Source organism: Palaemon carinicauda, chromosome 44 (genome assembly GCF_036898095.1).
Source record: "Palaemon carinicauda isolate YSFRI2023 chromosome 44, ASM3689809v2, whole genome shotgun sequence".
NCBI classification, from domain to species: Eukaryota; Metazoa; Arthropoda; class Malacostraca; order Decapoda; family Palaemonidae; genus Palaemon; species Palaemon carinicauda.
This window is the reverse complement of record NC_090768.1, coordinates 37,743,427-37,768,426: the sequence shown is the minus strand read 5'-3', so window position 1 is coordinate 37,768,426 and position 25,000 is coordinate 37,743,427. Positions and strand designations below refer to the sequence as shown.

The 25,000-nt window shown below is 34.4% G+C and overlaps 1 long non-coding RNA gene across 1 annotated transcript in view; it reads right to left on the bottom strand.

Moving 5' to 3' along the window:
* The window catches only part of LOC137634250 (uncharacterized), a 689,990-nt gene that overhangs the window by 125,720 nt on the left and 539,270 nt on the right, over window positions 1–25,000 (bottom strand). Inside the window, exon 4 of the long non-coding RNA XR_011042493.1 lies at window positions 19,880–19,924. This is a non-coding gene — a long non-coding RNA (uncharacterized lncRNA). The remainder of the gene's footprint in view (window positions 1–19,879; window positions 19,925–25,000) is intronic.

The following is a 25,000-nucleotide window of genomic DNA, read 5'->3' as shown; positions in this document are numbered from 1 at the left end:
TTTTATAACCATTCCTACTGACAAGTAATAGCATTAATATATATACTATATATATATATATATATAATATATATATATATATATATATAGTAGAGAGAGAGGAGAGAGAGAGAGAGAGAGAGATGAGAGAGAGAGAGGAGAGAGAGAGATGAGAGAGAGAGAGAGAGAGAAGTTAGGGGGTCCTTTGACTGGCCAGACAGTACCATATTGGATCCTTCTCTCTGGTTACGGTTCTTTCCCTTTGCCTACACAGACACCGAATAGTCTGGCCTATTCTTTACAGATTCTCCTCTGTCCTCATACACCTGACAACACTGAGATTACCAAACAATTCTTTTTCACCCAAGGGGTTAACTACGGCAATGTAATTGTTCAGTGGCTACTTTCCTCTTGGTAAGGGTAGAAGAGACTCTTTAGCTATGGTAAGCAGCTCTTCTAGGAGAAGGACACTCCAAAATCAAACCATTGTTCTCTAGTCTTGGGTAGTGCTATAGCCTCTGTACCATGGCCTTCCACTGTCTTGGGTTAGAATTCTCTTGCTTGAGGGTACACTCAGGCACACTGTTCTATCTAGTTTCTCTTTCTCTTGTTTTGTTGAAGTTTTTATAGTTTATATAGGAAATATTTATTTTGATGTTACTGTTCTTAAATATTTTATTTTTCCTTGTTTCCTTTCCTCACTGAGCTATTTTCCCTGTTGGGGCCCCTGGGCTTATAGCATCCTGCTTTTCCAACTAGGGTTGTAGCTTAGCATTTAATAATAATAATAATAATATAGCATTAATGATATATATATACATATATATAGTGTATATATATACATATATATATGCATTTATTTCTTTAATCCAATGATCTCTCTTTATTTCTTTGAATCAATAAATCTATTCATTTCTAAATTACTTTGAACAATATCTATTCATTTATTTCTTTGAATCAATAAAGCTATTCATTTATATATAACTTTGAACCAATAATATTTATACATTTATTTCTTTGAATCAATATCTATACATTTATGTCTTTGATCCAATAATATCTATTTAATTTTTTAATTTAACCAATAATATTTGTTCATTTATTTCTTTGAATTAATAATATTTATTCATTTATTTCTTTGAATCAATATATCTATTCATTTATTATTTTGTACCAATAATATTTAGTAATTTATTTCTTTGAATCAATAACATCTATTCATTTATTTCTTTGAATCAATAACATCTATTCCTTTATTTTTTGAATCAATAATATCTATTTATTTATCACTTTGAACCAATAATATTTAACAATTTATTTCTTTGAATCAATAATATCTATTCATAATCACTAATATCTATTCATTTATTACTTTGAATCAATAATATCTATTCATTTATTTCTTTGAAGCAATATCTATTCATTTATTACTTTGAATCAATAATATTTATTAAATTATTTCTTTAAACCAATATCTATATCATTTCTTTGAATCAATAATATATATTCATATATTTCTTTGACTAATAATATCTATTCCTCTATTTCTTTGAACCAATATTTATTTATTTCTTAGAACCAATATTATCTATTTATTTATTTCTTTGAACTAATAATATCTATTAATTGATTTCTTTGATCCAATAATATCTATTAATTATTCCTTTGAATTAATAGTATATATTCATCTATTTCTTTGAATCACTAATATCTTTTCATTCATTTCTTTAAATAAAAAATATCTCTTCATCTATTTCTAATATATTGTGAATTAAGCTTTACAACTGCTACCTCAGACGTCTATTTCCAGCGAATATCTTTTTTTTTTTATCTTTTATTATGAACATACAATTACATTTTAGCAATTTACATTATATACATAATTATTCTTTACAAAAATACATATATGAACTTAACATAGTTTTACAAAGTTATAAATCAACTCAATACAAATTAAATCAATTAATAGATATATAATATGCAATAATTTTTATTGTACAAACGTAATTAAAAGGAACTGCATCTTGTAACTAATTGCAATACGAAACTTAAAAATTAAGTTAATACTTTTTTATAAGTCATCGGCTTGATATAATCATTTCAAATCTATCAATTTTTAGCGAATATCTTGTCATAACTGGTAAATATCCAGCGTCACAATAGCCAGGGTCAATGACGCCGTAATATTTTGGACTAAACTCCCAAGGAGCCTCTGTGGCTCCATCTCTCTAAACTTCTATTTCTCTGCTCATAAAACTTCCTCAAAGATTTAAAACGAGGAAAGCCGTATTATATGACTTTCATTTCAGATTGCTAAGCTTTCGTAGTTTTACTTCGACGGTGGAATTGACCACTGGCTTTTGGGAATGGGATTGGGAATGGGAATTCGTGGATCCCCAAAGCCTCAAGATAAGCAACGTTTAGACAATTATTAGCAGAACAATCAGCAATATCAAGTTTTGCTTTTCCCTTTTTTATTCAATAAGAACTTCACTTGCTACTGAAAAGAAGTTTGGTATGCATTAAATGGATAAAATATATTTTACGATTAGCATAAACCGAGAGAGAGAGAGAGAGAGAGAGAGAGAGAGAGAGAGAGAGAGAGAGAGAGAGAGAGAGAGATTTATGTTAAATGGTTTTAACATGTTTAACGATTAAGATACAGAGAAGAGAGAGGAGAAGAGAGAGAGAGAGAGAGAGAGAGAGAGAGAGAGAGAGAGAGAGTGTGTGTTACAATGAAATTTTATCCATGATGAGTTTGACATGTCCAATAAACGGCTGGACATTTAAATGCAAAAGTAAGTTACCGCTCAAAATACCATTACAAATGGGGAATCACATTCGAACGGCAATGAGTCACAACAAGACCGAAAAACCAACAGGATAATGATGATTCGTTCAGTGCGGATAAAAAAAATGTGCACAGAACTTTCCAAATAACAATGAATACAATATAAATGTAACTTGAATTAAACAAACCCCAATGGAATAAGAAATTATTAGTCGAAACAATATCACAACGCTCAAAGTTCGGGAGAAAATGAGAAAATCAATACACCTAAAACATCTCTTCGCCTTCACCATTCCTCGGTAGTATAGTGGTTAGTATCCCCGCCTGTCACGCGGGAGACCGGGGTTCGATTCCCCGCCGGGGAGGAAATGTTTTTTTTCCCCCAACATATTTCTTAACTATATTCTAAGTCTAATCACCATCTTTGAATCCATGCCCATAACATGATACCCTTTCTGAGGTTATTTCATCTCTATATTTTCAAAGGACATCGCGATAAATTCGTAATGATTATTTTTTTTTACATTTAATATACAACGTAACGAGAGAGAGAGAGAGAGAGAGAGAGAAAGAGAAAGAGAAAGAGAGAGAGAGAGAGAGAGAGAGAGAGAGAGAGAGAGAGAGTTTGCTGTTATAGTTCGTTCTGTAACATGTGATATTGTGAGTGATTGTTTTTTGTAGTTTATAATAAGAAGGAAAGATTGATAGCCATTATTGCTATATTGTTTACACTAAAGAGAGAGAGAGAGAGAGAGAGAGAGAGAGAGAGAGACTTTTAAACAACTATCCTGTTTACTACTATTGCTTTAAGATTATACATAACTGTTTTAATCTTTTATTTAGAATTGACCTTTTTCATGTTTATAAGTATGTTTCTTATAATTGCCAGTTTTCCATTATTACAATCTACACATACATACATATACATACACACACACACATATATATATTATATATATATATATATATAAATATATATATATATATGATATTCATTATTCCAGTATATTGCAAACGCCCTTCCTCTCCCCAATTTCCAATTTAGATAGAAATATACATTTATATTAATTTTTATTTCGAGAGAGAGAGAGAGAGAGAGAGAGAGAGAGAGATAAGGTACAATCTTCCAGCTTATATCTAGTGAAAATACTTTTTGAATACTGTTACAGAGAGAGAGAGAGAGAGAGAGAGAGAGAGAGAGAATCTTCCAGCTTATATTTAGTGAAAATGTTTTTTGAATACTGTTACAGTATGAGAGAGAGAGAGAGAGAGAGAGAGAGAGAGAGAATCTTCTAGCTTATATTTAGTGAAAATGCTTCTTGAATATGTTACAGAGAGAGAGAGAGAGAGAGAGAGAGAGAGAATCTTCCAGCTTACATTTAGTGAAAATGTTTTTTGAATACTGTTACAGTATGAGAGAGAGAGAGAGAGAGAGAGAGAATCTTCCAGCATATATTTAGTGAAAATGCTTCTTGAATATGTTACAGAGAGAGAGAGAGAGAGAGAGAGAGAGAGAATCTTCCTGCTTATATTTAGTGAAAATGTTTTTTGAATACTGTTACAGTATGAGAGAGAGAGAGAGAGAGAGAGAGAGAATCTTCCAGCTTATATTTAGTGAAAATGCTTCTTGAATATGTTACAGAGAGAGAGAGAGAGAGAGAGAGAGAGAGAGAATCTTCCTGCTTATATTTAGTGAAAATGTTTTTTGAATACTGTTACAGAGAGAGAGAGAGAGAGAGAGAGAGAGAGAGAGTCTTCCAGCTTATATTTAGTGAAAATGCTTTTTGAATACTGTTACAGTATGAGAGAGAGAGAGAGAGAGAGAGAGAGAGAATCTTCCAGCTTATATTTAGTGAAAATGTTTTTTGAATACTGTTACAGTATGAGAGAGAGAGAGAGAGAGAGAGAGATAAGGTACAATCTTCCAGCTTCTATCTAGTGAAAATACTTTTTGAATACTGTTACAGAGAGAGAGAGAGAGAGAGAGAGAGAGAGAGAGAGAGAGTCTTCCAGCTTATTTTTAGTGAAAATTTTTTTTCAATATTGTTACAGTATGAGAGAGAGAGAGAGAGAGAGAGAGAGAGAGAAAATCTTCCAGCTTATATTTAGTGAAAATGTTTTTTGAATACTGTTACAGAGAGAGAGAGAGAGAGAGAGAGAGAGAGAGAGAGTGTTACCAACCCAACCAACACAAGAGAGGTAGAAGTTTGTTAGTAAAGTCCCCTACAAGATGAAGATGTTATTCCCCGTAAGATCATCCAATTACAGATAGAATCAAAAGCAAAATATCCGGTGAGGTTTTGAGCTGAACAGGCTGCGGCTAATTGGAGGAGAGTATCAGGAGGAGGCGAGGAAAGAGACTTACAAAGAAGGAGGAGAGAAATAAGGGCAACCCGGAAAGATGCTCCTTGTGTTTACGGACAATTACCGCCAACTTGAGACGCCTACGTGTGTTTAGGCAGTGCAGCTAAAATTTCTGCATTACAACTCAAACCCTTCACTTTGGGTCGTACATATATACACTTTCTATTTTAGAATATCATAATTATCTAAAATACTTAAAGCATGTTGTAGTTTTATATAGAAAACATATACATTTTATACTTCTATTCTATTTATTTTAATGTTGTTACTCTTCTTAGAATATTTAATTTTTCCTTGTTTCCTCTCCTGACTGGACTATTTTCCCTGTTGTAGCCTCTGGGCTTTTAGCATCCTGCTTTTCCAACTTAGGTTGTAGCTTAACAAGTAATAATAATAATAATAATAATAATAATAATAATAATAATAATAATAATAATAATAATAATAATAATAATACACTCTAACCATTCACTTTGTGTCGTCCATATTTACACTTTCTGTTTTAGACTAACATAATTAACTAAAATACCTACAGCCAGGGTATTGTTTTACATAAAAAAAAGTATACGATCTACACTTAAACCCTTCACTTTGGGTCGTCCATATATACACTTTCTGTTTAATACTTAACATTATCTAAAATACCTACAGCCAGGGAATTGTTCTTCTATATAAAAACGTATACATTATACACTTCTATTCTATACACTCTAACCCTTCACTTTGGGTTGTCCATATATACACTTTATGTTTTAGACTATCATACAGTATAGTGTTCGTTTATACAGAAAACCTATACACTTCTATTCAAAACACTAACCCTTCACTTTGGGTCGTCAATATATACACTATATGTTTAATACTTAACATTATCTAAAATACCTACAGCCAGGGGATAGTTCTTTTATATATAAAACCTATACATTATATGCTTCTATTCTCAACACTTGAACCCTTCAATTTGGGTCGTTCATATATACACTTCTGTTTTAGACTATCAATAATGATCTAAAATACCTACAGACAGGAGTTTGCTATTATACATAGAAATGAGTATGCAGTACATTATACCCTTCATTCTAAACCCAATGAAACTTCTTGTCTGTATTTGTACTACTATCATAACCTTTAGATAAAATCATCGACCCTCCCATGAGACTGTGCAAGTGTATAGGACGCCCCATCTTATCCTGCGGGAAGCAGAGAGAGACATACTATACAGGTGGCTAAAGAGGATTTCACATAAGGCTCATCAAAACTAGGAGTTGAACCAAGGGAAGAGAAGGGACAAGGGAGTGCGTCTCGAGCCCAAACACGAACACACAGGGGCACAGTGCTGAGATGCGAGTCGAGTAGAGTATGAGATGAGGAACAACAAGGCAATTGAGACGTAGCGGGACTTTAAATGGACCAGATCCAGAGCCTTAATTGAATAGTTAGCATGATGTGACAGCCCGGACTCCCTATCAAATTACTTGATTGACTGACATGATTAGGGATAATGGCAGATAAGGGGCAGGTACAAAAACCGAAAGAATAATTAAAGGTAGACAGTTAAATAATAACAGGGCAACAAACAGTTCATAAATCTGTAATATACTGTGCCAAGAAGGAACTGTGCAAGAAAGGCCAAGGTGCACTTCGCTTAACGAAGCCAGAGTGAAGGCGCTGCAAGCACCACGGAGATATCTCAAGAAAAGGATTGCGATGTATGCATTCACCAAGCGTCTATTGCATGCAATGCATTTAGTATATTTTGTGTGCATACATATAACTCACGTTGAGGGGAACACAATGCCGTATACAAGCAGGTTACAAGTAGAGAATTATACAAGTCCGTGTAAAAGCAGGTCACAAGTAGATAATCATTTAAGGAAAAAAAAAAATTCCGCATAAAAGTTTTTCTTAGATTCATGCAGAAGTGATGATCAAATGCATGCACAATATGAAACTTTGTTAAGATAAAATATATATCTTTTTATCAGTTTTAGAGATAATGATGATAATAATAAGAAGAAACAGCAAGAAGAAAATGCAACAACAGCAGCAATAGCAACTGAACAACAGCAGAAGTTGAGGAGTTAGCAGGAGCCGCCTGCTAGTAGTAAGTAGTGGAGTGAGTGGTTGTCCTCGGCGAGTCCACGTGGACGGGTGGTGGCGTTCCATCGCCCATATTCTCCACGACCTTGGCGGCCATCCACTTGACTGACTGCCTTCTCTTGCAACATTGCTAGCTCTCTCTCTCTCTCTCTCTCTCTCTCTCTCTCTCTCTGAGTGTTTGTGCTTTTGCAGCTTCAACCATTTCTCAAGCTTTTATCAACGTCATTCTTGTGTGTACGTGGTCTTGCAATCTTATCTCTTCTGGTTCCTCTGCAGATAATATTTCGTTATCATCTCCTTTTTCTTTTTCTTTCTCACTGCATTTAGCATCATTCCTCTTATTTTTCCTTAGTAGAATTTATCAATTCTCTCTCTCTCTCTCTCTCTCTCTCTCTCTCTCTCTCTCAGCTTTTGCTTGTGGTTTCAACAATCTGTGGTGCTTTTCCTCTACACGATAATTTCAACATTATCAATTCTCTCTCTCTCTCTCTCTCTCTCTCTCTCTCTCCTCATAGCTTCATCCATCCTTATTTTATCTGCATGTTTTGTCTCATCGATGTTATCTCTTTATCTCTGTGTATCATCACTCCTTTCACAAGAACTTTAACTCAGTTTATCTAATGTTAACATTATCCTCTCCCTCTCTCTCTCTCTCTCTCTCTCTCTCTCTCTCTCTCTCTCTTAGCTTTTGATTGTGGTTTCAACAATCTCTGGTGCTTTTCCTCTACACGACGATTTCAACATTATCAATTCTCTCTCTCTCTCTCTCTCTCTCTCTCTCTCTCTCTCTTAGCTTTTGCTTGTGGTTTCAACAATATCTGGTGATTTTCCTCTACACGACGATTTCAACATTATGAATTTGCTCTCTCTCTCTCTCTCTCTCTCTCTCTCTCTCTCTCTCTCTTTCAGCTTTTGCTTGTGGTTTCAACAATCTCTGGTGATTTCCTCTACAGGACGATTTCAACATAATCAATTTGCTCTCTCTCTCTCTCTCTCTCTCTCTCTCTCTCTTTCAGCTTTTGCTTGTGGTTTCAACAATATCTGGTGATTTTCCTCTACACGACGATTTCAACATTATGAATTTGCTCTCTCTCTCTCTCTCTCTCTCTCTCTCTCTCTCTCTTTCAGCTTTTGCTTGTGGTTTCAACAATCTCTGGTGATTTCCTCTACAGGACGATTTCAACATAATCAATTTGCTCTCTCTCTCTCTCTCTCTCTCTCTCTCTCTCTCTTAGGTTTTGCTTGTGGTTTCAACAATCTCTGGTGCTTTTCCTCTACACGACGATTTCAACATTATTAATTTGCTCTCTCTCTCTCTCTCTCTCTCTCTCTCTCTCTCTCTCTTAGGTTTTGCTTGTGGTTTCAACAATCTCTGGTGCTTTTCCTCTACACGACGATTTCAACATTATTAATTTGCTCTCTCTCTCTCTCTCTCTCTCTCTCTCTCTCAGCTTTAGCTTGTGGTTTCAACAATCACTGGTGCTTTTCATCTACACGACGATTTCAACATTATGAATTTGCTCTCTCTCTCTCTCTCTCTCTCTCTCTCTCTCTCTCTCAGCTTTAGCTTGTGGTTTCAACAATCACTGGTGCTTTTCATCTACACGACGATTTCAACATTATGAATTTGCTCTCTCTCTCTCTCTCTCTCTCTCTCTCTCTCTCTCTTTCAGCTTTTGCTTGTGGTTTCAACAATCTCTGGTGATTTCCTCTACAGGACGATTTCAACATAATCAATTTGCTCTCTCTCTCTCTCTCTCTCTCTCTCTCTCTTAGGTTTTGCTTGTGGTTTCAACAATCTCTGGTGCTTTTCCTCTACACGACGATTTCAACATTATCAATTTGCTCTCTCTCTCTCTCTCTCTCTCTCTCTCTCTCTCTGTGTGTGTGTGTGTGTGTGTGGGCTTGCCTCATCCATCTTTTAAGCTTTTCCTTTGATCATCATTCTTTACGTGTTCCTCATTATTCTATTCCTCATTATTCTACTTCCTTTGACAGGATTATTTTATATTACTAATAATTCCTCAAGGCGTTCTCATCCTTGTCTACCGTTAACATGAAATATCTTTATTTCTTTAATCATATCGTTTCCTCTCCATCACGCCGTTTTAAACAGAACTAATGTCTACATTAAGGGCTACCATAAAGATCTTACGTGATAATGATGAAAATCATTGACTATACGCAGCTCTCAATCAATTTCACCTAATTTTCACAATTGGAGGAGTTTGTTCATTACAGTCTATACGACTGAATATATTTATGTTCCCTAATCTTGGGTAATGCCACAGCCTCTGTACCATGGCCTTCCGCTGTTCAATATAATTTCTCTTCCTCTTGTTTGTTTTGAAGTTTTTATAATTTATACATGAAAGATGTAATTTAATGGTGTTACTGTTCTTGAAATATTCTATTTTGATTGTTTAATAATTCTCTTGTAGTTTATTTATTTCCTTCCTTATTTCCTTTCCTCACTGAACTATTTTTTCCTGTTGGAGCCCTTGGGCTTATAGCATCTTGCTTTTCTAACTATATTTATAGCCTGGCTTGTAATAATAATAATAGTAATAATAATCATAATAATAATAACATAGTATACTATATATGTACATATATATATATATATATATATATATATAAATATGTGTGTGTGTGTAACGACACACCTTTTTACCCTTCGAGTACCAAGCCCATTCAGTACCAAGCAACGTTCGTTTCAGCAGTTTTAACCTTTTGTTTTCATCAACATTCAACATCCACACATTTGTTTAATCATATAAGCATGTATGTACATATATACATACATATATATGTATGTATGATACTGCTTTTGTATTAGGAGACCCCATCTCTATTAAATTATTCACAGCATGCATTGAAAAAAGGAATTAATAATAATGGAGATTATCTTAACAAATTAAAATTTGCAGATGACATACACTAGTACTGTTTAGTGAATCAGGGAAGGGCTTACAAAACATCTTAGATTTGAATACAGAAAGCAGAACTGTAGGGCTGAAAATGAATACGAGTAAAACTAAGACAATGTACAATGAAAATCCAGACACAACAAATATAGGTTGTGGAGGTACCTCTAGAGATTTTTAAAGAATATACACATTTAGGACACAGTATTTCCCCAGGACATAAGACTGAAATCAAAAGAAGGATAAGCATGGGATGAGATGTTTTGGCAAACAAATTGAGATTATGAAAAGTAAAGGGCCACTTTCTCTAAAAAGTAAAGTATTTAATCACATGATCCTAACAGCATTGACTTATGCATCGAAAACTTGGAGCATTACTAAAGCCTTAAAACATAAGCTATTCACAACTCAAAGAACGATGGAAATAATAATTATGTGAATATCAATAACAAACGGAAGAGGAGCAACATGGATACGTGAACAAACTAAAGTAAAGGATATTCTAACAACTTGTAAGAAAAAGAAACTGACATGGGCAGGACATATAATGAGAATGACAGACAATAGATGAACATTAGGAATAACAGAATGGGTCCCTAGAGATTGCAAAAGAAGCAGGGGAAGGAAAATATGACAATGGACTGACCAACTAAGAAAATTTGCTGGTATAATCTGTTACAGAAAGACCATAAACAGACGTGAGTGGAAGAACTTGTCTGAGGGCTTTTTTTCGGCAGTGGACTAGTAACAGCTGGTGGTAATATATATATATATATATATATATATATATATATATATATATATAATATATAATATATATATATATATATATGTGTGTGTGTGTGTGTGTGTGTAATTTTAATCTAATTTCTCATTAATTTGATATAGAAGATGACATTGAGAGAGAGAGAGAGAGAGAGAGAGAGAGAGAGAGAGAGAGAGAGAGAGAGAGATAAGGGGGTGAGAGAATTAGGATTATAACTAGTTACGTAATCAGTTTTAAAATAATTACAAATATTCCATATGCAGTAAAACAGCCAACTGAAATAACTTCAGATTTTAAAGAAAATCTAGCGATATGAAAGATATATATTCATGTATAATGTATCCCCATAAACAAAATTATTTTCCTTTCCTTAATGAAAATCAGTGATCGTTTTAAGGACAATACAGTTCCAATTTTTCGCATTTTTTATTTTTTTTTTTATTTTTTTATTTTTTTGTTTTTAAGTCTCAGTTTCGCAGCACCCTGCATTTTATCCCGTTTTTATAAAGTGTTTTTTTTACATGCAGTTTGGAAAAAAAATGTTGACGCTTTTTTTATTTTGCCAATTAATATTCCAATAACATTTAAGCATTCGGAGGTCAAATCCATAAGTATTTTGATACTTGTAAATCTTCAGAAATCAAGAGAAAGATGTTACCGCAACCAGGAGCGAATGTGTCCAAAATGGGACATTACATCTAGCAAGCGCTAGTTTTCTCGGAACCTTTTCTGCATACACAACTGTTTCTGTATTTGAGGATGCTCTGCTTTCACCGTTCTACGTCACAGAATTGAATTAATAGCCCTCTTTTTTTTTTTTTTTTTTTTTAGACAATTGTGCCTAGTGGTTTAGATCCACTTTACTCCTGACAGAAGATCGCGTCCTTTTTTTGGGGGGAGGGGGAGGGGGGGGGGGCGGCGGCGGCGGCTTATGTTAGTGCAATTTTAAACTATTGTCACATTTACCTTGCTCTTAAAAAGCTACAAATTTATTTTCACCTCAAGACTGTATGTATATTGCCAAACACACAAATTAACCAGTATAATTTATTATTTATCATTATTCACTTTCCACTTTACACAAGTTGCTGTTTTTACCAGCATCACTATCATTATCTTATATTAGCCAACATTACGATTTTCCTTTCCTTTCGCATAATCCTATGTATTACGTTTGGTTGCATATCAAAACCACATATGCATACAAAATTTACATATCTTCTTTAACACTAAACTATCTTCTCATACATAAACCCGTGAGCACACAACACACACGGGACATATGTGAGTGTGTGTGTCTAGGGCATTTGCCTCAACATCAAGAAGCATTAGTTTTGACTTGGAATGCTTTAACATACGTTAAATTTCACCATTCCATTTTTTACCTGAGCAGGAACATATTCATCTGCTGAAAGGTGTTCCATGAATATTTGCAAGCAAGGTGTGCGGCTCGCAAACTCACGCCAAAATACTTGCTCAGTGTTGAAATTTCTGTAACCTACTCTCTAAAGGAAAAGGCCGTTTATAAAACATCTTGAAAATAAATACTGTAATGAAAAGTAAGTTCAATTTATAATCACCTCGCTGCGCATTTGAAACCATTGTGTTGCAGTGACACGAGCTCTTGCTCACAGAGCAACCCTTATGATACATTAGCAGACCATCATTTAAAAGGTTTAAAGGCCGTTCATGAATGGCAGAGGCAAGGGCCAGTGAAACTGCCCTATCAAACAGGACAATGCCTTAGAGACTGACCATATTAAACATGATCAGCGCCCAAGTCCCCTCTCTACCCAAGCTAGGACCAAGGAGGGCTAGGCAGTGGATGCTGCTGACTCATCAGATAGAACTATAGGATCCTCAAAACTCCCCATCCTTAGCTCACAAGGATAGGGAGGTTGCAGCGACCAAAGAAACTAACGAGTTTGAGCGGGACTCGAACCACAGTTTGGCGTTCACCAGTCAGGGACGTTACCACGTCTGTCAACATAAAGAGCTTAGGGACAATGATCAGGAGAACAGCACAGAAGTAAATAAACATGCGATTTGCTTCTGACAGTATGTACGAGCTTGCTGTTATGAATAATCAAGCCTTCAAGGATCTCGCCCACTGAATGCCGATTCACACCACATGGGAAGTAAAGACTGGACAAGCTTGCCTTAAGTGATGCTGTAGCTGGTTTTCGTTCTAGTTGCGCATTCAGTAGGGCCCCAGAGAACTCCTGGATTTCTCCAACATGTCCTTCTACGCGAAGTGAATCTACTTCTGCATTCAGAGGTAAAAACTAACTTGAACAGACAGCCCAGTAAATGTTAAGAGAAATCGTCGAAAACTAAAAAAGCCTGGAAATGCTTATTTATGGTTCACATGTAAAACTTGGAAGGCGTTCGATTGAATATTATTAATTCTTTTGACAATAGCCCTCCATTATATAAATTATTTTACTGAAAAAAAAAAAACAATATCAGGGCAAACAGAAGCTCGTGTGCAGAATGGGAAGCATATTTTTTCAACAACTGTTCCTTTGGCCACTAGACTTTTTTCTATAAGTTTTTGCTCTGAACTGGTAGTAATCTAGTGTACTATGAATAAATACCCAAAATCAGAAAGTTGTTTATATGAAACCATTGTTTGCACTATGTAGAAAAAGTAAAAAAAAAAAAAAACTGGATTAGACTTCAAGACAGTTAAAATTCTGGAAGAGTGATGAATGCACACATGAAAGCAAATTGTTACGATGGCGTGCAAATTAAACCAGTGCATACTGTGAAAATCGTTTGACAAGAACAGCTATAAAAATGCTCTAATTCAGCATAAAAAAAATTAATACTGACGTCTGCTAATCTACACTTGTATGATGATTACTAGAATAATTTTCAACAAATCAGGAATCTGAAGAACGACAAAGAATGCTGGTCACCTGCATTAAATCAAGTTGGCCTTATGCCACCATGGTCCATGACATTATGGCCGTAATTTAAAGGTCGCTCATGAATGGTAGAGGCAAGGGATAGTGACAAAGCCCCAGGGACTGCACATATGATCACCTCCCAAGGACTCTCTCCATCAAGCTAGGAACAGGGAGGGTCAGGCAATGGCTACAAATGACTCTCCATCAAGCTAGGACCAAGGGGGGGGGGGGTCAAATCTGATGATTCAGCAGGTAGATTTATAGGCTCCAAATACTCAACAACACCCCCCCCCCTAGTTCACGAGGATGATAAAGTTGCAGACAGCACAAGAAACTATTGAGCATCAACTGACTTGCACCCCTATCCTACAGATTGCGAGACAGGGACGTTTACAATAGGTTATATAACAATAATGTGTTAAAAGGAAACGAGACGTTTCTAACGTGTTACCACAAATAACGTGTTAAAAGGAAACGAGACGTTTCTAACGTGTTACCACAAATAACGTGTTAAAAGGAAACGAGACGTTTCTAACGTCTTACCAGAAATAACGTGTTAAAAGGAAACGAGGCGTTTCTAAAAGGAAACGAGACGTTTCTAATGTGTTACCTCAAACAATGTGTTAAAAGGAAACGAGACCTATTAATCAAAATCGGCAAAACCAAGACACGTCGGAGATTTACGGTGGCATAAAATTAATGACGTCGCTATGATGACCATCGAGATCATTCGGCGCTCCAGCTTACATAACAATGAAGCAAACGTTCAATGGCCTCAGGAAAGCGTCTTTTGATCCGTGGTGGATCTCATTATCAGAATTCGCATCAAAAGAATTCTTAAAGAGAAGAGGATTCCTCCTCAAGAAAAAATAAAGAACCTTAACGTGACTCGGACTGGCGATAGCTGATTACTGTACTTACAAAACAAATTTATTCCAAGATGCAAGATTATTTTTTTTTTGGGGGGGGGGGGGGAATTGAGATTACTATTCGCACATTATACCAGATACTTTTTTTATTATACAAAGAACACCATAAAATAAATAATATGAATAGAATTGTAATTATGGAAAAAACTCTATATCTTTAAGAATTTCGCATGTCTAGATTTTTTTTTTATTTTTTTTTATAAATCCGATTATGAGAAAATGTTCTAAAATTCCTATACGAATGTTTTTTTTACCATTATTACCATTTAACACGAGATCACAATCCTATAGAACAAGAAAAAATATACATATCCTCCTTTTTCCATATAGCTCCTGGCTATGTGATGAAAGGGAATAGGCCTTAATTGGATAAAGTAACATAAGTTGGGTAATTATTTTATAAAGTATGAATGGAATGGACTTAATGGTGTGTGTTAGAAATAGGAAACAACTTTGGCCTATTTTTTTAAAGAGGAAAATATATAAGAAATGTGAAGCCTATTTTCACTGTCTAACATTTTTGACAATGAAATAAGAAAGCAGAAGTAAATAGAATACTCTTATTTACGTTTATATGTATTTCCATGTACATTTATGTACTCTATTACAAATGAGGAACCCCTAAAAAAATAAATGACTTATTTTTTAAATACACACAAGTGAGCCTACTTAGGAAAACGTAGACCATTCTTTATCAAGAGAATAACTTGTTAATTGAACATATAATACCAAAATATACATTCTCACGATGAAATAAAATCAAGAACTATTTTTGCGTAAGGCTAATGAACGAATACAGCTTCTTTAAAAAAAAAAATCTTCAGTAGGAAGACGTTAATTCGTAAACCATCCCACAAAATTAGGATGGAATCAAATACATATTTCGCTTCTTCGCTTTTTTTTTTTTTTAGACTATCTTTCAAATATGTCGGGGCGAGCCTATTTCAATAATAAATACGGAAGACGGCCCAGAAGAAGAGGTTGTGTGTGTGGTGGAAGACGGAATGGCTAATAAAATGTGCAATTGCTTACAGAATTTGCAATGGATAATAGAATATACTGTAGAATATAAAATAGTCAACGGACTGTGATAAGGATAACAGAATTTGCAATAGACAATGAAATATAAATTGGTCAACGGATTACGCTAAGTGTAACAGAATTTGCAAAAGACAATGAAATATAAAATAGTCAACGGTGTACAAAGGGCAACAAAATTTGCAAAAGATAATGAAATATAAAATAATCGACGGCGTACAAAGGGTAACAGAATTTGCAATAGACAATGAAATATAAATTGGTCAACGGATTACGCTAAGTGTAACAGAATTTGCAAAAGCTAATGATATATAAAATAGTCGACGGCGTACAAAGGGTAACAGAATTTGCAAAAGATAATGAAATATAAAATAGTCAACGGCGTACAAAGGGTAACAGAATTTGCAAAAGATAATGAAATATAAAATAGTCAACGGCATACAAAGGGTAACAGAATTTGCAAAAGATAATGAAATATAAAATAGTCAACGGCGTACAAAGGGTAACAGAATTTGCAAAAGATAATGAAATATAAAATAGTCGACGGCGTACAAAGGGTAACAGAATTTGCAAAAGCTAATGATATATAAAATAGTCGACGGCGTACAAAGGGTAACAGAATCTGCAAACGCTAATGAAATATAAAATAGTCAACGGCGTACAAAGGGTAACAGAATTTGCAAAAGTTAATGAAATATAAAATAGTCGACGGCGTACGAAGGGTAACAGAATTTGCAAAAGACAATGAAATGTAAAATAGTCAACGGTGTACAAAGCCTAACAGAATTGGCAAAAGATAATGAAATGTAAAATAGTCAACGGTGTACAAAGCCTAACAGAATTGGCAAAAGATAATGAAATGTAAAATAGTCAACGGTGTACAAAGCCTAACAGAATTGGCAAAAGATAATGAAATGTAAAATAGTCAACGGTGTACAAAGGGTAACAGAATTTGCAAAAGCTAATGATATATAAAATAGTCGACGGCGTACAAAGGGTAACAGAATCTGCAAAAGCTAATGAAATATAAAATAGTCAACGGCGTACAAAGGGTAACAGAATTTGCAAAAGTTAATGAAATATAAAATAGTCGACGGCGTACGAAGGGTAACAGAATTTGCAAAAGACAATGAAATGTAAAATAGTCAACGGTGTACAAAGCCTAACAGAATTGGCAAAAGATAATGAAATGTAAAATAGTCAACGGTGTACAAAGGGTAACAGAATTGGCAAAAGATAATGAAATATAAAATAGTCAACGGTGTACAAAGGGTAACAGAATCTGCAAAGGATAACAGAATGTAAAATGGTCAACGGGATGTGCGAAAGCAAGCAGATTCTTCAAGGTACGATGGAATGCACAAAAGCTAATGACTTAAAGACGATAAAAAAACAAGCAAGTAATAACGTAAAGATAAAAAAAAGCAGGGAGTGTTTGCAACAACGACACTGAGTGACCAATAACGGGTTTGCGAATATATAGGAGGGAAGGGATGAGTAAATATGATATTAGGGATATGGAACAGTCATCCTCAAATAAGAATATAGCCATTAACTTAACAAAAGACATTAGAATGAAACATGAAACATGGAGTCACAATGTTAGACAGGAAGAGGCACGAGAGGTGTATCCTTTCGATCTATAAATATGAAGAAAATGGAAGGTTATAAGTCAAGGAAATTGGAGTAAGGAAAAAATTAGGAGAAATGGAAAGGAAAACTAAAAGGATGCAAATAAGCGAGTCAACTAACGCATGTAGACGTAGCAATTAGATAAAACGAGCAAAATGCAGAACATGCAAACGAATTAGGTATTACTATACATGCATATACAAGTATATATATATATATATATATATATATATATATATATATATATATATATATATATATATATATATATATATATAATATATATATATACACACTATATATATATATATATATATATATATATATATATATATATATATATATATACTGTACAGTATATGTATGTGTCTGCGTTTGCTTACCAAGACTTAGAACATATTCAGGTACCAATGGATTAGCATCGATACCTTACATGTTAACACCAACCTCGAGTGTTTTTATTTACCCTTCAACCATCTACAGAATAATCAACGGGTTTTAAGTATAAATCTAGGCAGGCAGAAATCCTCTTATAAATAAATAAAAAAGATCCTACTTTTAAGGAGATTAAAAAAGAAAAAACTTTTGATACAGAAGAGTGACGCCAAGGCATGTTTGAATTTTCACATAACAAAGAGAAGTAAAAATAATGCCAAGGAGTTTAGTGTTGTTTATGAAATGGAGAGATAATCCTATCACAGCCAGTTTGAAAGTGTCATCTAACACTACATAGAGCATCTTCCCTTTTAGGGTTACCTATTTCTTGGTTTGGATTTATTACTTATAATCAATTTTTTCAATGAGGCGCATTTGCACTGACTCTCAGCGGTACCCTTTTAGCTCGGGAAAGTTTCCTGATTGCTGATTGGTTAGAGTCATCTTGTCCAACAAATCAGCGACCAGGAAACTTTTCCGAGCTAAAAGGGCACCCCAGCGAGTAGGTGCAAATCTGCCTCACTAAAAAGAATTGACTATAGTATTACGTTTCTCAACAAGCACTTGGAAACAAAATATTAAAGCTATTATCATTATCATCATCATCTCCTCCTACGCCTATTGACAAAATTCGTTTCGGTTAGATTTCGCCAGTCGTTTCTATCTTGAGCATTTAAATACTTCATTCATCATCGTCTGCTCCACGCTTCATAGCCATGTAAGCCTGGGTCTTCCAACTCTTATAGAGCGTTGTGGAGCCCAGCTAAACGTTTGGGGAACTAATCTCTCTCGGGGAGTGCGATGAGCACGCCCAAACCATCTCCATCTACCCCTCACCATGATCTCATCCATATATGGCACTCGGGTAATCTCTCTTATAGTTTCATCACTAATCCCGTCCTGCATAACTCATAATATTGTTTTTTTTTTCAAGGTACAATTGATTATATAACAAAATATATCAAGATTTATCACAAATCATTAAGACTGACTGCGAGAATATAGTAGAATATTCTATATATTCGTTCTGATTGCAAATGAAGACAAAAAATAACTGATTAGGTTACCTAGCAATTCCCTAATAATCCAAAGATCTATTTACTTCTGAATCTCTCTCTCGGACAAAAAAAAAAATCCTAAAATCAATATTATTAAACTTGGTTAACATAAGAAAAAACGGATTAGCAACTGAAATCTCATAAATATGTGTAATATTTATACAAATTAATTCATATAATTCTGATTATATAGCCTTAAATGCCGATAAAATATCCAATGATAATTTCTGTATTTCGACAGATATATATATATATATATATATATATATATATATATATATATATATATATATATTATGTATATATATATATATATATATATATATATATATATATATATATATATATATATATATATACTGTATATGCAAATGACTAGTTTTATTTTTCCTTCATTATAAAAATAAGTATGAAGCGCCTGAATATATTCATGTGAACAAGAGGCTTTACACAATACGTTTACAAATAAATCTTGTATAAGTCTTAAGAAATACTTTCGAATTGAGCGATTTCTGAAAAATATAAGGAAATGTTTATCGAAGGTAAAAACAAAAACAAAAAATCTAATCTTATAAATATACATTATAAAAAAAACTACTTATCTGCATTCTACCATTAGAAACCAACAACTGATAAACAAATGCGTAAATACAGCGGAGCTCATGTGTTTGTACATGCGTGCGTCCGTGCACGAGTGTGTGTGTGTGTACCAACCACCACGTTCGCATGTGAGAAATGGAGGGACGGAGCGAGTGCCGGGGGCTAGGGGAATCATTCACGTCTCATGCTAACGCTCCTTAATAACTGGGCTGGACACCATCGTGTCACGGTATATTGGGTCAGTCGGATAATAATCCCGGAGTTCTTGCAATGCCAGGCTGTCTACGTATCGACTGCTTCCATAATACTATTAAAAGAAAAGAAATATGGAAAGAAACGAGAACTTACCTTGCAATGTGATGGAAGGGTTTCGACTGGTACAGGAATACAGGTCTGGAACAAAAATAGAATAGTTAAAATAATAATGAACGGCTGATATGATATTGATTTGAAATATAGCAGACGTATGACTGTAATGTTAACCTCACTACACACACAAAAAATATACAAATAACGCACACTTGCTTGCGTCATTTAAGCCATGCAAGGATAATTTTCCTGGATTTCCAGGGTTTTTACACTAGGGCTGTCTATCAATTTACACTAGTTTTCATTATTATTATTATCATTATTATTATTATTATTATTATTATTATTATTATTATTATTATTATTAGCTAAGCTACAACCCTAGTTGGAAAACCACGAAGCTATACGCCCAAGGGCTCCAACAGGGAAAAATAGCCCACTGAGGAAAGGAAATAAGGAAATGAATAAACGATTTAAGAAGCAATAAACCATTAAATTAAAATATTTTAAAAAACATTAACAACATTTAAATTACTTCAGGTAATCAATACTATTTATCTAATTAAAGTATTAATATACATTTTACCTATCATGAATGGCTCCTCCTATCAAATTAGGTATCATTTCCAGAGCCTAAGTTTCTCAAGTAATTCTGAATGAAGAATTACTGTATGAATACGTATAGTATTTTGAGAAGGGGATGTTCTAGTTAGGACCACCCATACTAGGTTGGTTTGCTGTGAGCGATCAGACGAAAATCTTCCCTCACCAATCCACACTGGCCAGCTTAGTGATGAAAACTGGCCAAACCAAAGACATGAATTTGGCATATCTGATGCCTTTGTCTTGCAGTGGACTAGAAACGGCCACATTTAGTGTTGTTGTTGATGTCCTTTCCTTCAGCTTAATAAATTTCCTAGGTAAAATTTCTACATTTGATCTAATGACAGGACACATTAAACAACAATCAAACAAACAGCCTTTTATATCAGAAGAGTAATTATCAATTCCCAGCATTATTATAGTTTATATATGACATATTTGTTTTTGACGTTGTTAATAGTTTATATATGACATATCTGTTTTGACGTTGTTGCCTTTTTTAGAATGATTTACTGTTAATTTGTTCTCTTCACTTACTTATTTCCTTATTTCCTTTCCTCACTGGGCTATTTTTCCCTATTGGGGCCCTTGGGCTTATAGCAATCTTGCTTTTCCAACTAGGGTTGTAGCTTGGATAATAATAATAATAATAATGATAATAATAATAATTCACATAAAACTTCTGCGGTTTAATTAAGAAAATTTGTTGCACTATTCTTTACCTAGCCTACACGACAAGCGTTCTTTCTGAAATCTCACTTTGATATCATTGTACAGATGATTCTTTTCCGAGTAGATTACGGTAAATCTAAATAAAGGATCTTTGCTCTTATAACTCTTTCAATGCTAGTAGTATTCTAATTTTAAAAGGAAATAGAATTCTCTATATTTACACTCAAAAGTTAAATGCACACGACAAGCGTAAGAGAATTCAATACAGGTCCTTATTATTATTATTATTATTTATTATTATTATTATTATCATTATTATTATTATTATTATTACTTGCTAAGCTACAACCCTAGTTGGAAAAGCAGGATACTATAAGCCCAGGGGCTCCAACAGGGAAAATAGCCCAATGAGGAAAGGAAACAAGGAAAAATAAAATATTAAAAAAACGGTAACATTAAAATAAATAAAAATTTTAAGTTTCACATTACTAGCAGAACATAATATTTCCCACCAATTAAATAAATTAAAATACACCGTTTGATACGGAAAATAAGATCAACATAATGACACAAAGAAAATTTTTAATGACCATCGCAGCAAGAAGTATTTATTTATTTCTTTGTTTTACAGACTTTCAACAGCAGAGGGTTAATGGCTTGATTAAACTTCATTCTTTTTTATAGTCCCATTTTACCAGTAATTATCATTACACTTCGCTTTTATTATGAATAATTCAAGTTTTCTCTTCTTCCTCGCGTTGTCAAAATCACAATATGAAGACGCATATCACTTTAGTTTTTCCTAGAAAAGCCATAATTTAACAATAAAAAGTATATAGCGTAATGTAGATAATGCAAACATATATTTGTTTTCGGCTTTTGAAGTAAATATTATGTATATCAAAACAGTTTCTTGATTTGTTAGTAACAATTAAACTTATCAATTGAAGAATATCTTTGATTTCGTGTATGGTATGTGAAGACTACTGAGGCGTTATCTCAACAGACCTGCGTTGATTCATCATATTTCTTGTCAGAAAGAACAAAAAATCAAGGTTCCTAATTGACAATATATTTCATTCCTCTTAAAACTATCAAAAACAAAAATAATATATTTTGTAAATGAAATACAATAAAATGAAATTTAGTTGTTTTAAGAATACTGCTGACCTACGTCTAGGCAAATTAACCATACTTACCATCAAACTCCATTTGGTTGTGAGTAAATGAAATCTTAATGCATCTCTGTAAACTAATTTGAAATTATTTCCATTTGGCTAATTTGTTTCTAATCTAATAGGGTTGTGGTGGCCGATGTGTTAACATCCCTGCCTGGTGAACGCCGGACTGGGGTTCCAGTCCCGCTCAAACCCGTCAGTTTCTTTGGTCGCTGCAATCTTACCATCCTTGTGAACTAAGATTGGGGCGTTTGAGGGAAACTACAGTATAGGTCTATCTGCTGAGTTATTAGCAGCCATTGCCTGACCCTCCTTGGTCCTAGCTTGGGCGGAAAGGGGGCTTAGGCGCTGATCATATATAATACGGTCAGTCTCTAGGGCATTGTCCTGCTTGCTAGGGCAATGTCATTGTCACTTGCCTCTGCTATTCATGAGCGCCCTTTAAAACCTTTAAATTGAAGGAAGATCACTTTGGCCAATTCTCGTTTCCGCTTGCAGCATCCTTCAGAGATTTACTCTCACTCAAATCCCTACCCTTCTGATTCAATCTTGCGCTGTCCATTCAAATGATGGTAATTCTACTCTTCACAAATTATCCTCCTTTCCTCCCCAGAAGCTTTTTTTAATCTCGCTTAATCTCGTGTGATGCTATTAACGTAGATCTGGATAATCTCTCTTAATGGGGCGGGATGAAACTTGATACATTCAAAGCTTAATTGCTTTAAAGTCAATGCCATTTCTGATTCATATTCACACACATTAGCTCGGTTCTTACAGCGGTGTGGTCCTTTCTTCGCCTCGCAACAGCTTCTTCAGATTAACCTGGGACTTCATTGTTCTTTTTCGAGGTAATTTATGGTATTTAGTGAGGTTTACGTGGATTTAAAAGTTGGAGCATTGATTTTCTACCTACTTTCAACTGTGATTCACTTCATATTAGTAAAGTTTATTCATGCAATATGTGAAACTCGTACGTCAAAGATTAATAGGTTTAGCCTATTACCTGAATCATTACCTTCCCATGTAATCTGTAAAAATAAATTAATCTGCCTTATTGAGTAGGGCACAACGATTTTGTCTTAATAAATCAATTAACACATTTCTTGCGACAAACACATGAACAACACACACACACACACACATATATATATATATATATATATATATCGGAATAGAATTGACATCAATCAAGTTGAATTCGGAGTATGAAAAGGATGATGTTGACGTAGAATAAAATATAAAACTATGTACCAGCCAACTTTATATCCCTCTCTTCATACTACAAACAAACAAACACACACACACACACACACACATATATATATATATATAGATAGATAGATAGATAAAATGTGTATACTGCTACCAGCTGCCTTTATGTCCTTTACATCAAGATTATCTCTTGTGGGAACACCCCGAATGTCGATATCACTGTGTTAATTGCAGCCTAAACGACCGTTTATGGTGGCATCAGCTGCTGCATCCATCCTTATCCAGACTAAGCTCTGTTAATCTTCAATTATATGGAACAGAGATTACTAAACCTCTTCAGTAATATCCGTCTCACATCATAAGCTTTGTGACAGCCATAGATCATTTGTGGAGATTCCCTCTTATTTTGCACATTAAGCGGTGCACTTTAGTTTTAAAGGTCGCTCAAGAATGGCAGAGGCAAGGGATAGTGACATTGCCCTGTCAAGCAGGACAACGCCCCAGAGACTTACCATATATACATATGATCAGTGCCCAAGCCCCCTCTCCACTCAAGCTAGGACCAAGGAGGGCCAGGGAATGGCTGCTGATGATTCCCCAAACCCACCATCCTTAGCTCACGAGGATAGCGAAGTTAAGGCGATCAAAGGGACTAACGAGTTTGAGCGGGACTCGAACCCAAGTCTGGCGTTCACCAGTCAGGGACGTTACCGCATGGCCACCGTTACAAAAGGGTATTTTTAAGAGTCCAAAGCTTTCCTTATCACATTCGTTCCAGAAACCTATTTTTCCAGCTCAATCTCGGGGATGAATAGCCTCCTCGAGGCGGGATAAATTCCACAAATCAATTCAAATAATTTACTGTACATTTTACACAATATCAGCATCTTGTTAAGACCAATGCGTTCGCAGGAAACAATCCATTGACCAAGATAACAACTATCAAGAAAAAAAAAACCCAAAGAACATAACTATGATATAATTGGTTCTTTAACTGGATTAAAAAATCCGAAGCTCTCCATATTTCATTCACTGTTGGTATCTATGCGCATTTATCAGCAATTCTCTCTCTCTCTCTCTCTCTCTCTCTCTCTCTCTCTCTCTCTCTATAATTTCTTAAGTGATGTAAGGATCCTAATATTGGCAGGAAAGGACTAATCAACGTTGTATTCACAACTATTTTCTCCAAGTGCTTCTAATTGTGCAATATTAGATCTCCCGATTAATGAAAAAAAAAATCTGTTCAAATTTTCTATACTAAAAGTTTTATTTTAATCAAAATCAAAACAGTGTACTGGTACAACAAAGAGCCTGTGTTTTGGACCGAGTTGAACAATCTTAACAAACAATAAACAGTTCAAGTAATTTCACTATCATTGTGAATATTATCAAGTTGCAATTACAAGGTAGAGAGAGAGAGAGAGAGAGAGAGAGAGAGAGAGAGAGAGAGAGGGTAAAGTTATATAATCACCAAATAAACCAGACAACAGCAAAT